This window comes from Moschus berezovskii, chromosome 10 (genome assembly GCF_049115385.1).
Source record: "Moschus berezovskii isolate FMDL1 chromosome 10, NW_MosBer_1.0, whole genome shotgun sequence".
Classification (NCBI taxonomy): Eukaryota; Metazoa; Chordata; class Mammalia; order Artiodactyla; family Moschidae; genus Moschus; species Moschus berezovskii.
In genome coordinates, this window is record NC_142469.1 from 52,981,681 (window position 1) to 52,996,677 (window position 14,997).

The following is a 14,997-nucleotide window of genomic DNA, read 5'->3' on the forward strand; positions in this document are numbered from 1 at the left end:
GAAGAAAAACTATGACCAACCTAGACAGCATATTAAAAAGCAGAGACATTACTTTGTCAACAAAAGTCCATCTAGTCAAAGCTATGGTATTTCCAGTAGTCATGTATGGATATGAGAGTTGGACATAAAGAAGGCTGAGCACCAAAGGACTGATGCTTCTGAACTGTGGTGTTGGAGAAGACTTGCGAGTCCCTTGGACTGCAAGGGGATCAAACCAGTCAATCCTAAAGGAAAATCTATCCTGAATAGTCACTGGAAGGACTGATGCTGAAACTGAAGCTCCAATACTTTGGCCACCTGATGCGAAGAACTGACTCATTTAAAAAGACCCTATGCTGGGAAAGATTGAAGGCAGGAGGAGAAGGGGACGACAGAGGACAAGATGGTTGGATGACATCACCGACTCAATGCACAAGAGTTTGAGCAAGCTCTGGGAGATGGTGAAGGACAGGGAAGCCTGACATGCTGTGCAGTCCATGGGGTCACAAAGAGTTGGACACAACTGAGCGACTGAGCAACAGCACCATTTCATTTCCCTTAATGAAACTGAAATAATAAGCATATTCTTTTACTTGAATTTATCAGTAAATATTTTATATAATAACAATATCAATATTGATGATATAAACTGTAACCTTTCCTTGAGAAATTATTTTTCTAATTTCTACAAGTCTCTACTATTCTTTTGTCTCATGTGTGTTAGTCACTCAGTCCTGTCTGACTCTTTGCAGCCCCATTGACTGTAAATGCCAGTCTCATCTGCCCATGGGATTCTCCAGGCAAGAATACTGGAGTGGGTTGCCAGTTCTTTCTCCAGGGGATCTTCCTGACACAGTATCAAACCCGGGTCTCCCACATTGCAGGCAGATTCTTTACCATCTGAGCCACCAGGTAGCCTTTTGTCTTTCAGTTCAGTTTAGTTGCTCAGTCGTGTCCGACTCTGCGACCCCATAAATCACAGCATACCAGGCCTCCATGTCCATCACAAACTCCCGGAGTTCACCCAAACTCATGTGCATTGAGTCAGTGATGTCAACCAGCCATCTCATTCTCTGTCATCCCCTTCTCCTCCTTCCCCCAATCCCTCCCAGCACCAGAGTCTTTTTCAGTGAGTCAACTCTTTGCATGAGGTGGTCAAAGTATTGGAGTTTCAGCCTCAGCATCAGTCCTTTCAGTTCAGTTCAGTTCAGTCGCTCAGTCGTGTCCGACTCTCCGCGACCCCATGAATCACAGCACACCAGGCCTCCCTGTCCATCATCAACTCCCGGAGTTCACTCAAACTCATGTCCACAGAGTCGTTTACTTGGTCTTAAATTTATTAACTTTGTTCTTAAATTTTAGAAATAAAAATATTTTAAATTCTAAAATGTTGGCAATAATTATAAACTCTTTAAACTTATTTGAAGACTCATTGTGTAACTAAAGAGAGAATTTTTAACCAAATATATGTAGAATGGGAAAAAAATACCAAATGTACATAGAATGGAAACATGAATTAAGAAAGCAATATTGCGCTTTTAGTTATAATAATATCATTTAGTGAACACTTACTATTTATCAGAACTTTAATAATTTTGTGTGTGTAAGACTCTGATGCTGGGAGGGATTGGGGGCAGGAGGAGAAGGAGACGACAGAGAATGAGATGGCTGGATGGCATCACTGACTCGATGGAGGTGAGTTTGAGTGAACTCCGGGAGTTGGTGATGGATAGGGAGGCCTGGCGTGCTGTGATTCATGGGGTCGCAAAGAGTCGGACATGACTGAGTGATTGAACTGAACTGAATGTGTATATGTGCGTGCAAATTTCTAAATCTTTTAACAGTTCCCAGAGATATGAGCTCTTGTGTAGCACAGAAAAGTAAACTGAATCAGATAATAAATAACCAGTGGATAACCAACTGGAAAATGACACCATTACTATGTGGTGAAAGAATAATTTAATTCAGCCAGTGAAAGGATGGACTTCATTTTTTTTTTTTTTTTGGCCTATACAGCTCATTACTTGAAAGCTCACAATGTGTCTGTCACTCTATTAAGTAGAATTATATACATCATATTATTTAAGTCTCGTTACCACAGCATCAAATACATATAAGTTTCCCTATTTCAGAGAGGATATTACTGATGCTTAGAGTTTCAGTAATTTCTGAAATAGCTTAACACTATCCAGTATACAGTTGGCATACAGAATCATATGTATATGGACTAGTCTGCTGCCTAATGTAAAGGATGCTAATGAATATTTTGGCATAGTTTTCCATTGAAAGAGAATAATAGGATGTCCAGTGAAACCTGGATCATGTTGGAGCAGCTAATAGTCTACTATTAAGCAAAAAAAAATTAAAATGTTTTAATTTGTTTTTCACTGTTATACTACATGCAGACATCTGTAAATTCTTGGATATGAGTGTAATCCAAAGTCACACAGCATCTTTCCTCTGCAATGTGACACACTGGACTTTGACAGAGCAGACACAGAAGAATATGCATTTTGCCATGTTTTATTTTTGTTAGAAAGCTATTGACAAGACCAGCTGCCTAATACTGTCAGCCTGAAATCTATTGTAGGCTTGCAGAAAATGTCACATGGGTATATTTACATGTCCCCAGGCCACACTCTCTGCTATCATTCAGTTCAGTTCAGTTCAGTTCAGTTGCTCAGTCGTGTCCGACTCTCCGCGACCCCATGAATCACAGCACGCCAGGCCTCCCTGTCCATCACCAACTCCCGGAGTTCACTCAAACTCATGTCCACAGAGTCGGTGATGCCATCCAGCCATCTCATTTTCGGTCATCCCCTTCTCCTCCCGCCCCCAACCTTTCCCAGCATCAGAGTCTTTTCCAGTGAGTCAACTCGTCGCATGAGGTGGCCAAAGTATTGCAGTTTCAGCTTTAGCATCAGTCCCTCCAATGAACACCCAGGATTGATCTCCTCTAGAATGGACTGGTTGGATCTCCTTGCAGTCCAAGGGACTCTCAAGAGTCTTCTCCAACACCACAGTTCAAAAGCATCGATTCTTCGGCGATCAGCCTTCTTCACAGTCCAACTCTCACATCCATACATGACCACGGGAAAAACCATAGCCTTGACTAGACAGACCTTTGTTGGCAAAGTAATGTCTCTGCTTTTTAATATACTATCAAGGTTGTTCATAATCACTGCAGATGCTGATTGCAGCCATGAAATTAAAAGACGCTTACTGCTATCATTAGACCTGTCAAATATATAGTTGATGGAAACTTTAACAATTCTTAGGCAACCTATCCATTTCAAATATGTCCCTTCTACATGCCCTGATATATCTTTTTGCTTTGGACTTATATTGATATCCTAGCTATACAAGTTTAAGCACACTGAAAGGGAATATTCAAGCATTTTTAAAAGCACATTTAGGGACATCCCAGGTGGTCCCAGGTGGCGCTGATGGTAAAGAACCTGCCTGCCAGTGCAGGAGATGTAAGAGACATGGGTTTGATATCTGGATCAGGAAGATGCACTGGAGGAGGGCATGGCAATCCACTCCAGTATTGTTGCCTGGAGAATCCCATAGACAGAGGAGCCTGGCAGGCTACAGTCCATAGGATCACAGAGTCGGACACAACTGAAGTGACTTAACACTCAACATACTGGTGGTCCAGTGGTTAAGACTCTGTGTTTCCATTTCAGGTGGTGTGGGTTTGATTCCTAGTTTGGGAACTAAGTTCATGCATGCCATGTGGTATGGCCAAAGAAAATAAAAATTAAATAAACAAAAATACATTTATATCTAAATTATTTGCTTCATAGTTTCCAATAATTAAGACAATTCTTTTCTGAAACATAGAATAGTTCCTATGTTTTCATTGATGTTTTATTTGATGTTTTTGTTCTACTGACTTTTAAAGAGTTAAGAAAGAAATATTTTATAATGTACAAAGGTAAGAAAGGTACACTGTGAAGGTAAATGTTGCTTACTCTGGTTCTTCTGTTAAATAAATTAAACAAAGAGGCCCTTAGGCTTTTAAAGTGACTCTTATGCAAACAAAAATCTAAGCCAGATTCAATGCACTAGAATCCAAGAAATTTAAGAAACAAAATTTAAGAACAGGCAACGAGGCTTTCCCAAAAAGTCACCAACTTAAGCCATAATCAATCAAGTAATTCCCTTGCTTCACTTCTATAAATACCTCTTTTCTAGTCCATGTTGGAGGAGTACTCCTAGACACTTTTGACTCAGTGTTGCCAGATTCATATCAATATATACTCCAATAAAATCTTTAAAATTTTAATCTGCTTCTGTTCATCTTTTAACACTCCAATAAACTAGGTTCCCTCTTCCTCCCTATGTATCTACTTTCATTGCAACTCATATACACATGTATGTTTATATATATATATGGATAAATTTACATAAAATATATATTCATATGAACATGAATGATTCATATTATAAGCATGAATGTGTGTGTTTCATATCATTGTTTTACATATATGGTGGCACATTTTACACAATGTTCTGTAATTTATAGCAAACTTTCCACATCGGTACACAAACAGCATGTCTCTAATGAGATTAGGTAATGAAAATTTAGATTTATTATTGATATTTTAAAACTGTAACAGTCTTTTATGCCCTCCATATCATCGTTAGGCATAACTCTAAAACTAAAATCTTAAAAATTTTTAAAAATGTTCTATTTTTGTGATCAAAAACAGTTTACATAGAGATATCAGAGAGTCCATTTTCTTTATTGGAGAAAATCACAACTATATTTATACTAACTTAAAATGTAGTTATTACCTTTGATCATGAATGTAGGCAACAAATACTAATAGTATTAGCTATAACTTATAGATATTGCAGATATTTTCATAAGAAATTACAGATATTACAGATGTTTTCATCTATGGTTAATTCACTATCACATTGAAATAACAGGACCTATAAAACCAGATGTTAGACTTTTATGCAATGTGTTAATAATTAATAAAGTAGAAATAATTTCTGTATTCTTTAAAATTAATATTTCTGTATCAGTATAATCCCTATTCTTATATATATAATATTAATAATTGTAAGTATAATAACTATTATAATTTTATAATAATTATAATTAATTATAATAATTTATAATGCATAATTATAATTATTATATTAATACATTGATATATCATTATATTATAATTAAAAATAAAATTCCAGTAGCTGTTCAAATAAAAATGAAGTGACGCAAAAATTCCATTACAAAATTTAGAAATATCCTTCCTCAAACCTAGTTGAAATGGTATTTTACTTTTCTGTTTTTTTTAAGGCATAACTGCATAATAAAAATGTATGGACCTGGTCCACTTTGGTAATTTTCTTTGTCTTTAATGTAGCTCCTTGATAATTTATATATTAAAATTACCTACATTAAACAGATCCTTTAACTGTATACATTTCATTAAGAATTATTTTATGATTTCTCCAAGTTCCTCTCTAACAGTGGTTATATCTCTTCTGTTATTTCTTTCCCTGTGGTTTCATAACTTTTCTTATTGTTTTTGAACATTTGTTTCTTGCCTTCACTCACACTCACCAAAATAACAGCTCACTGTATCAACCATTTTGATTTCAGTTTTAGTCTTTTATGCTTTGATTTCAAGTAACTTTTTCCCCTACTTTCCAGAGATTTTATATTCATTTTTTTATTTATTTAGGAGAAAAATTAGCACATCTTTTCTAAGTCTGTCTTGTTTAACACTATTTATTCAAGCTATGAATTTTCCTTTAGTTGTGACTATTATGTTCTGGTTATAGAGTTTACCTTTTATTCTTATATATTATGTGATCTAAGTTTTGAGTTTATCTGGTAATTTAGAATGTACACTTTTCTGTGTGTTAACATATTTAATTTCTAGGTGTCAGGCTTTTCAACTTCAAGGTTTTGTTCTTCCTAGATTAATTTCATATATCATTATGACCTAAGAGTATTATCTGTAATTTTTAAGCACTCTCTGTAATTTATGAAGATTTCCTTTGTAGTCTAAATAGTGATCAATGTTATATCATGTTTCATGGGTACATGAAAATGTGTACCTTCCATTGTGAAATTATAGGAAGTTTGATATTTAAAATGGATCTAATGTTCATTGCACTTTATTTCCTTGAGCAATATATATTAATATGGAGAATTTATATATCTGATAGATTTTTAAAATTTTTATAATTTCTCTAACTTTTTGCTTGTGAGTATGTTAAAATGAGATGCATATGTTTTGAAGTATTGATAGAAATTTTTCCTGCAATACAATGGAAAGCTTAAAACTCAAGATTTAATATTCAGTTCTTAGTTTTTTTGACCTTCTCATGCAGGATATAGGATCTTAGTTTCATAACCAGGGATCAAAACCATGCCTCCTGCAGTGCAAGTGTGGAGTCTTAACCATTGGGCCACCAAGAAAGTCCTGTGTTAGTTGGTCAGTCATGTCTGAGTCTTTGCAACCCCACGACTATAGCCCACCAGGGGTTATAACCCACTATTCTCCAGACAAGAATACTCAGTCGTGTCCAAGTTTTTGTGACCCCAAGGATTGTACAGTCCATGGAATTCTCCAGGCCAAAATACTGGAGTGGGTAGCCTTTCTCCTCCAGGGGATCTTCCCAATCCAGGGATTAAATGTACCCTACCTTGTAGGCAGATTCTTTACCATCTGAACCACCAGGAAAGCCCAAAAAAGTCCTAATACTCATTAAATTTTGATAAGTTTTTCTCTTATTTTTCCATGATTTGATTCCCTGTTTCAGGGTACTTAATTTTAGGTGCAGTTTCAATATCCCTTTTAATTTATTTTTTGCTTTTCATATAGTTAGGTAGAAAGTTAAGCATGAACAACAAGGAGTGGCCTGGCTGAAAAAGATTCAAGATGATGTTGAAACTCTACCCCAGACATGCCCCAGTGTGGCCCAAGAGAGCTCACAAATATGTTACAAAAATAACCACAGAGACTTTTCCAATTTCTGAGCATGCAACTGAGGCACACAGTCGATAGAAATAAACCACAAGGACTTTTCCAGCTTTGGCACATGGGCCCTTGACACGCAGCTGTTTAATCAAGTTACCTTAGGCAGCCAAGAACCCATTGTGTGCTTAGTTGTTCAGTCATGTCCGATCCTTTGTGACCCCATTGAGTGTAGCCCGCCAGGCTCCTCTGTTCATGGAGATTCTCCAGGCAAGAATACTGGAGTGGGTTGCCATGTCCTCCTCCAGGGGATCTTCCCAACCCAGGGATCGAACCCAGGTCTCTCGCATTGCAGGCAGGTCCTTTATTGTCTGAGTCACCAGGGAAGCCCAAGAACCCATTAAGGATTCATACATATGCTATACATACATACATCTGATTGTAACAGACCTAATTAGGGTAAAGACATACACAATAGTGCCTGTTGTTATAGAACTTTCAACTGTTAATTAAAAACCTCAGTCCATGCCCACCTAGATGAATATGTAAAAGCCATATTCTGCATGTCCTCAGACACACCCGCTTCCCTGACTGGTCTTGATCATACCCACATTTATACTTCATTTTCTGATTGGTGGCAGGTACAAGCCCTATTTTCCGTAGAACAGAACCAAGAGGAAAAAAACAGGAAGTATAAAAAACGGAAGCTAAGCCTGATCATGGTCACTCCTGACCTGCTCCCATGTATCAGGAGTGTACTATCCACTAGGTGTTTAACAAAAGTTTTGCCTCCTTGAACTATAACTAGTCTGCTGTTTTGCATCTTTGCTATAATGAGAAAAGAGCCAAGAAATCCTGACGATTTGAGCTGTAATTAGTCCGTCCTTCCAAATCTTTGTTACAACAAAACAAAAGAACCCAGGGAAATAAACCAATCTTAAATTATCAAAATTCTGTTTAAAGTTTTTAGCTACTTTCTAAGTAAATATCAATTTCATTAGATTTTTCCAAAAGAACTCTATGGATAGGGAGCCTAGTAGGCTACAGTCCATGTAATCACAACAGTCAGACATGACTGAGCAACTAATACACAATTTCAAAGGAAATTAATTTTCATCAATGATTAGAAACAACACTTACCATGCAACTGTACAAATATAGGTCAGAATAAATATATATATGTACTTTGTGGCTTCATAAACCATCATTCACTATATCTTTAAATTAAACAGTGGTAATAACAATTCAGGGCTTCGCTGGTGGCTCAGAGGTTAAAGCGTCTGCCTCCAATGCGGGAGACCCAGGGATCGAATCCAGGGAAGATACCCTGGATAAGGAAACGGTAACCCACTCCAGTATTCTTGCCTGGAGAATCCCATGGACGGAGAAGCCTGGTAGACTACAGTCCACGGGGTCGCAAAGGGTCGGACACGACTGAACGACGGAACGGAAACGGAATAACAATTCATGGATAAGTAATGAATGCAGAACAACAGAATTGTATTAATATTTCTTTTACAGACTGGGTACAGGGAAATATTTAGATGCAATCTTCCCACAGAAATACAAATATTTATACAAAAAAGTCTCCCAAATAACTGAAGAACACACACCAAAATTTACTTCTTATACTTTTTAACAGCAGCAATTCTTTGTTTATTTTCTTTTGCTTTTTCCTTCAACATTGACCTGCAAGGAGATTACTGTGTTTTCAAAAATCTAATCTTTGTAATGCTTTCAACTTTTCTTTTCATTCTTTGTAGGCATCTTTTTTTTTTTTTTTATTTCTGCCATCACATAACTGTCTCCCTATCTCACACACACACACACACACTCATTTCATTATTTAATCTTTACAATCTTATTTTATACATGAGATTATTTCAATAATTGTTTAGTTGATGGCTATTTACCAAGTCACAATTTTCATGTCCTCTGTACCACTGTCACTTCAACTGCCATAAATCTTTCTCTTCTTTTATTCTATCTTATAATACATGTATATTGATCCTCAGCTAACTCCTATTTTATTACAAGGTTATTAATGCTTTCTGAACAAATTATTTTCTGGATATTCATGTCTGAACAGGAATAAAGATAATTTTCAGAATGAAAGGATTTATTCTTCTTCAGGATGAGCTTTTTTAAGTTTTATGTCTTTATGGTCAGTAAATATTATTTACAAAGATAAGTCACAATGTAGAATGTCTCTTCATTTTCACTTCTAGGCAGCTGCAAGCTTCTTCCAAACATTTTTGTTTTGCTTGTTTATAATATTTCAGTTATAACCCTGCCTTTCCTGCTTCTCAAGAATTAATACCAAAATCCAGTTCAGGAAATATTGCCATCTAGACCACATCTGAGGGCTTCCCTGGTGGCTCATAAAGAATCTGCCAGCCAGTGTAGCAGACATGGTTTTTATTCCTCAGTCAGGAAGATCCCGAGCAGAAGGAAATGACAACCTACTCTAGTATTCTTACCTGATAAATTCCATGGACAAAGGAGTCTGGTTTCTATACTCCATGGGTTCACAAAGAATTGGACACGACTTAGCAACAAAACAACAAAGAATGCATATATGTTTTCATGTTTCCAAAAGGTAATATTAGGTATTAATTTCAGATTCTGCTACCTAATTTCAAAAATAACATTTTTTGTTTGCCTTATTTTACATATTTAGCCATGAATATTCCCTATAAATGTCTTCCTGCAGTCCTGAACTACACACATAATTGTAAAGATACATAAATGTACACATAAATACATACATGCATCTACAATACAGTTATCTCCTAGACTTATAAATGATGACTCTTTTATTTTTTTCTATTTATCTATTGCTTTTGGATTTTATGTAGTTTTCAGAGAATAAGGAAACCATTATCTTTATTTATCAGTTAAAATTAGAATAAAAGATATATTTGTAATATTTAATTTTATTTTTTCTTAAAATTTTATATTAATATTATATATGGGTTTGTCAAAAATTATTTTTACCAAAGAATTATTTATAAAGCACCAAAAAATAGTAATATAGGTAGTTTGAAAGAAAGCCTGCAATTTGATGCTGCTGGTAATTAGGTTTTGTTGTCTGGGCCACATTTTATTTGACTTCACACATTTTCATTTGAACACCAACTGTTACAAAGCATATGGACTTCCAAAGCAATCCCATATGCTACAAAATGGCTGGCTGCTATCTACTTAGGATTCAAACAATGATGAGATTTCATAATGATTGTGAAGTAGGAAAACTTTAAATTCCTTATCTAGTTTAATGTAGATTTTAGAGGCTCTAAAGTACAGAATTATGCTTTTTTTTATGCTAAGTTTTGTTCCTCCTTATGTGCTTTTGAAGTTTGAGTAGGAATGTTTATAAAATATTTTAAAATGTAGTATTCTAAATGAGAACAATTTTGTATTAAATATTAAATTAAATGCAAATAATTGGCATCCTCAGCCATATTTCCATCTATTTGCATCATTTTTTGAGAATATCACCAAAGGTAGAAGATGCCTGTCTGCCTCCCTGCAGAAAGATCAACAATTACACAGCTATGTATGAGCAAAAATAGCTGTAGGAGAGTTCAGGAATCCCCTTAAGAAACTTTAGTAACACAGTGCAACAAAAAAAGCCGAGAATAATTGCACTAAAGGAAAAGAAGAACAGTTTCATTTTGTCTGCATCATTCCCCAGGCAGGCACTGTTCAATGCCAAGAGGAAACTCCATGGCCCTAACCAAGAGGAAACTCCATGGCCCTAAAGAGTTTTTGAGCAAGCCAAGTGAGTATAGGGTGAACAACTAGCATTTGTAGCTTTGGGGGAAGTGCAGAAAGAGACTGCTTCAGTTTTGCTTTACCCAGAAAGACAAAGATGAAACATAATAAACAGGACAGAAGAAGGAAGAAAAGAAAGGTAGGGTCAACTAGTGTCAGTGACCTGCAGGAGCAACTGCAGTTCCCAATGGCCTGCTCTCATTGCCTAAGAAACCAACCGCCAATACAGTCAACATCAAGATTTTCCCCATTAAGATTTTGTGTCTGCAGACACTAACCACCTCAGTTCCTCCTCACCTTCTCCTCTCATCTCATTCTGAAGCCCAGGATCTACACTGGCAAGCAGCCCCAGCCTCTGTGACTGAACAAGTGAAAGATCTCATTCTAGACCCCAGCGGCTGACACACTCTGCTGCACATGCACTGGGGAATAGCCTCTACAGCTATGCACTTCCTGCCATTTGCCTGGCTCCTGTCACTGACCTCTACTATTGTGTGCTTTCCAGTGGCAAGGCCCTATAGCCATGGGAGTGCATGCCACCAGCCAAGGCCTCCAAACCTTCTGGTGTGTACCTTCACTCTCCTGGACCAAATCCCACCACTGGCCTTCCTTGCTCTGATCCCTTGTGGTGGGATCATTCCGTTCCATTGCTCAGTCGTGTCCGACTCTTTGCGACCCCGTGGACTGTAGCCTACCAGGCTTCTCCGTCCATGGGATTCTCCAGGCAAGAATACTGGAGTGGGTGGGATCATAGCAGGGGAGATTTTGGATTGCATGAGGTCTCACTGTCTCAGGTCACTGTGGTCCAAAACATCAACAACTGTATGGTCTCTTGTGAATGGAACAGTATGTCTGGAGTAACTGTGAGTGTTATTGAGTTGTCAACTGGGCATTCAGTTCCAGAAGCTAAGCTAGAGATCAGAGCAGGCAGAAATGGTGGCTAGAGTCAGTGATGTGCACACACTTGGTGGTAAGAGCTATAGGTGCCACCTAGAAGCAATGACCAGGGCAAACCCTGGGCACCCTGGAAGCTGCAGGGACTTTGACTATTGGCATGGACCCCAGTGGCTACAGGATACCTGCAGCATTTGCTAGGACCACACAGTTGTCAATGCTGTGGACCTCAGCCTGAGATAGTGGGATACCACTTTTCTCCAGAACCAGAGCCACCACAAATGCCCATATTAGCACTCTGCACAACTATAAATAGCATCACTGAAGATGCCAGTGTGATTTCACCCACAGACTGAAGTCTTTCTTTACCAAAGTCAATTCATAATGTCTGAGAGAGGTGACTGCTTCTTCACATGTGCAGACACACATGCAAGGTTAACAGGGATCAGGGAAGCATGGCACCACCACAAGAACACTGTTTCCAAAGAAAAAATTATATACATATTGTCTGACAAAGAATTCAAAACAGTCATTTTAAATAATTAAGAGAGCTATAACAGATATAAATAATCTAACAAAATCAGGAAAATACAGTAGTGTTTCTAGTAAGAAAATACCAAAAGTTCAACATAAATGGAAAACAAAATAAAACCAAACAAAAAATTAGAGTTGCATAATAAGATGTAGGCACTACAGAATTCAATAGATGGTTTAATAGCAGACTAGACTAATCAGAAGAATTAGTGTACACAGAGATGTACCGTTTGCAATTATCCAGTAATAACAGCTGAAATAAATACAAGTGAAAGGAATGAACAAAGCTACAGGAATAACTAAGACATAACTAAGAAAAATAATCTACAAGTTACCAGAGTCCCAGAGGGAAAAGAGAAGAAACAGGAAGAAATGCTTTTTTTTTTTTAAAGAAACAATAACTGATAATTTCTAAATATATAGGGGAGATTTGGACACTCAAGTTCATGAAGTTCACAGGTCTCCATACAAATTCAACTCAAGGAAATATTCTCCAAGACATATTATGATAAACTCTTCAAAAATCAAAGGCAAAGAGAGAATCTCGAAAACAGCAAAACAAGGCTGTCACTAACATATGTGTGTGCATGCTCAGTTGTGTCTGATTTCTTGCAATTCCATGGACTGTAGCCCACCAGATTCTTCTGTCTATGAGACTTTCCAGTCAAGAATATTGGAGTGGGTTGCCATTTCCTCCCCCAGGGGATCAAAACCATCTCCTGTATCTCCTGTATTCTCAGCCAGATTCTTTATCACTGAACCACCACCAAACCATCATAATTGTATCCGATTTCTCAGCAGAAACTTTAAAGACCCAGAGAGATAATTCTACATTGAAGGTGCAGAAAAAACAAAAAACAAAACAGTCAATCAAGAATACTTAATCCAGTAAAGTTGTCCTTCAGAAATGAAGAAGAGATAAAGTTTTTCTCAGACAAACAAAACTAAGGGGGTTTATTACCACCAGACCTGCCTTATAAGAAATCCTGAATGGAGTTGCTAAAGTGAAAATTGGGGGACATTAATTGGAAAATGAAAGCATATGAAAATATAAAGCATACTATTAAAGGAATATAATTAACGTGTTTATCAGAATGCAATCTATACTTTTGTTCACCCACAGGAAATAAGACATAATCTAATGAACTTCCAATAAAATTGTGATAATTATAAAAAAAGTCTATTTTGTAACATAAATACAAATTTTCTTATTTAAATATTTGTGGCAACAAATTTTTGAAATTATTAAATGTGCAGTATTTTTAAAAAAGCAAATACGTTTATAAAACCAAAATATAGCCACAGTTTTTATGTAGTATTTAGAGAATTTAGTACATTTTAAACAGAACTTGATTTTATCATATACTGAATATGAAATGATATACAAAGAACATTATATAGTAAATGAGAGTTTGCACTGAAAATACAGTATCTGTCATTCATAATCTCAGTTATTATAACTATGTGAGGGAGACAAGTAAATTCCTATTCTTCCCTACACTTTTCAGTTTAGTTCAGTCACTTGTGTCTGACTCTTTGCAACCCCATGAACCACAGCATGCCAGGCTTCCCTGTCCATCACCAACTCCCAGAGTCCACCCAAACCCATGTCCATTGGGTAAGTGATGCCATCCAACCATCTCATCCTCTGTCGTCCCCTTCTCCTCCTGCCCTCAATCTTTCCCAGCATCAGGGTCTTTGCCAATGAGTCAGCTCTTTGCATCAGGTGGCCAAAGTATTGGTGTTTCAGCTTCAACATCAGTCCTTACAATGAACACCCAGACTGATCTCCTTTAGGATGGACTGGTTGGATCTCCTTGCAGTCCAAGGGACTCTCAAGAATCTTCTCCAACACCACAGTTCAAAAGCATCAATTCTTCTGCACTCAGCTTTCTTTATAGCCCAACTCTCACATCCATACATGACCACTGGACTTTAAACACTTAATGCAAGGTGACTTACTATAACTTAGAAGTTGATGTGTTAATGTTCTAATAATACTGCTACTGACTCTGTGAACAGTGACAAACTACTGGGATATATTAAATTTAGCAATGGGCAAATTTATGTAAGTGTAGGAAATTTTAGACAATTCTGACAAAGTAATTAGACATCTATGGTAAGCAATCCACTGCTTTTAACAAAGTGCTTTCTCAGTAACAATGAAAATACTTATAGTTACATAAATCTGTCTCCTTTTAAAAAATATAAGTTAAAATGCCACTTGTGTCTGTTACTGAATTTTAATGAGTTCTGAAAGATCCTTGAAAAAAGTGATCTTGAGACACAATTGTTAATACAAAAACCTCCAGTATTAGATAAGAATAAATAATAACAAATTCTGCATTGTTTTCTGAGTGGACCCTGGGCTCTCTGACTAATAGCAAAATGTGAATGAGTCACAACAGGGTGTTTAACAAGATAATTTATGTCACTAATAATAATAACCAAGATTTATATAACAATCCATTATGATTAACAAGACCATATACCATATCTTATTTACTATAACACTAAGAAATAGATAATAATGAAATCATATCTTACTTGATTTAATGTGATTCAACTGAAGTTCAAAGATTTAAGTAACCTTACCAAGAACACACTGGCATAAAGGAAAACTTGAAACGTGAACTCAGAATCTGATATTAATTATTATTTTCTCAGAGTACTCATGCACACCTTTTTATTGGCTATATTATTTTTAACTCACAAATGTCCAACTTTAGCTATTTAGCTATTTTCTACAGATGACTGATTCATATCAAGAGGTATTTCTATTTAACTTAAATTTTCAAGTTTTATTTTAACTTTTCCTTACTAATAGATATAATTGTCCTGCTTAGATTTGGTTTATGGAACCATCACA